This window comes from Echinops telfairi, unplaced genomic scaffold (assembly GCF_000313985.2).
Source record: "Echinops telfairi isolate 266 unplaced genomic scaffold, ASM31398v2 ScPeMD7_29;HRSCAF=101, whole genome shotgun sequence".
NCBI lineage: Eukaryota > Metazoa > Chordata > Mammalia > Afrosoricida > Tenrecidae > Echinops > Echinops telfairi.
The window spans coordinates 8,562,686-8,564,739 of NW_022103926.1; the positions used below are offsets into that span (position 1 = coordinate 8,562,686).

At 63.7% G+C, this 2,054-nt stretch overlaps 1 protein-coding gene across 1 annotated transcript in view; it reads left to right on the forward strand.

Moving 5' to 3' along the window:
- The window catches only part of CABIN1 (calcineurin binding protein 1), a 53,418-nt gene that overhangs the window by 28,400 nt on the left and 22,964 nt on the right, over window positions 1-2,054 (forward strand). The gene's annotated exons all lie outside the window — the stretch shown is intronic.

The following is a 2,054-nucleotide window of genomic DNA, read 5'->3' on the forward strand; positions in this document are numbered from 1 at the left end:
AGGCTGGTGTGTGTCTGTGTACACGGACGGACGGACGGGCTTCTCTGCCTCTCCTGTTGCTCGCTCCTTAGCTGTGGACTCCCCCGAGTGAGGGCTCTGGGAGGAACAGTATGGGCCCTTTCCCGTCCTCTTGCCCAGGCGACGGGCACAGTGGCCTGCCTTGGCTTATTAGTCATGGGGGTGAAGCCAGTGTGAGAACTAGGTCTGCACTGGGAACCCCTGCTGGCAGCACCCCAGTTCCAGGAGAGGGGTCCTTATTCCCGGCCTTCATACCCTGCCCCACCTGTACACCTGGGCCTGAAACAGTTCTCCCATACATTTCACACACACGCACGCACGCACGAGCACGCTCTCTCCCATTGCAGAAAACAAGCACACACTGAGTGAAAGCTCTGTAGGCACAGGGGCGCCTCCTGGGCATCTGTAGGGAGCCATACAGACAGGTTCAAGGTTCCGATATCGTGGGGGGAGCCTAATGTGATACATCTCATTTAGGTTTTCAGCAGTCCCCGTCAGTCTCATAGCCACTAAGGCCCCCCCCCAGCCCAGTCCACCCCGAGCCCCATCCCAACCTGGTGCTTACAGCCTCAACCGGCCCCACACAGACTGACACCACACTGTGTTGTGTGGGCCGGGCAGGGTGCTGGTGGAAGAGCAGCCATTTCTCGTCTCTGCAGACCAGAGCCGGGCACATGGTGAAAGTGAATGACCTGTGCCCTCCAGCTGGTCCTGAGGAAACGCAGCAGCCGCTACATGCCCATCCCTGGGCCTAGGGCTTTTCAAGGGAAGGACTGACCAGCAGGCAGGCTCCTTGAGGCCTCAGCCCAGTGTCAGGGGTCAGTCAGCCTGGACCAGTCCACAGGACAGCCCTGATTCCTGCAGCCAGAGAGGCAGGTCACCCTCAGAGAGACCAGCCAGGCTCCTGGGATGGGCGTGGAAGCCTTTGAAGAAAAGGCGCTTACAACCAGACGGGGCAGGGGCATGGGCTGGGGTGGGGGGTGGCTGGAGCTGAGGAATCTTTGGGGGTAGGGCCAAGGGGCTGGGGGAGACTCGGGCCATGGGGTTTTGGGGAGCACACCACCACCCTCCCTGCCTGCCATCCTGCCGCCATCGTCTCCTGTCCCTGTCATGTCCCTGTCACCGTGCCGTGTCCTTGTGTGCACATCCTCGCCTGCCCCACCCCCGCCCGCCAGCATTGCCCGTGCAGCCCTCACCCGTGTCCCTTGTCCTCCAGGCTGTCTTCCCGCTTGCCCGTCACAGCGCCCTCCCTCGGGGACAGCCCAGACGCATGCTCGCCTGCAGCCAGCTCCCTGCCCCCGACAGGGTCCTGCCGCTGCCGCCGAGCCTGCTGGCCTGTGGCTCGCAGAGCAGTCGCTGTGCTTGGCTTCTGCCGGCGCCCGTCCTCCCAGTTCTGAGCCGACGTCCCGCGGGCAGCTGCTGCTACTGCCCTCCTGCCAGCCACACCTGTATGCCATTGCTTCAGCCTACAGACACATGTGCACACCCACACGCTCCGCACAGGCGCCCAGATGCCTGGGCTTCCCTGCGTGGACGCCCGTTATGTGTGTGCAAACACAGAGCCCCAGAGCAGTGAGTGAGCTGCCTGCACGGGTGGTGTCCAGGCTGCACAGGGCTTGCCCAGCAGTACCCGCCACCCGGCCTCTTCCTGGGCTGAAGCGAGGCCCGTTTGGACAGGGGTGCGGCCTCCTCAAAGGGCGCAGATGTGGTGGAGCTGGCTGTCCTGGGGCCACCACGCTGAGGGCCGGCTGTCGGCCATAGGCTAGCCACCGCTTTGTCCCCAAACCTGCCGCCTTAAGGTTTCCAAGAGTCTTCAGGCCCCAGCTGACCTCATGTGGGCTGAGCTCCTGCCGTGGCAGGTGGAGATGAGGGTGGTGTACGCGCTGCTAGACCACTGGGCTGGTCGGGCAGCCCTTGAGGACCGTGCTTGGTACCCAGAGGGTGCCTTGAGCTGGAAGAGCGGACAGGTGTGGGTTTGTGGGCAGGAGGCAGTGTCCACAGTGCGGGCCACCTGGCCAGTGCCTGGGGGAGGGAGG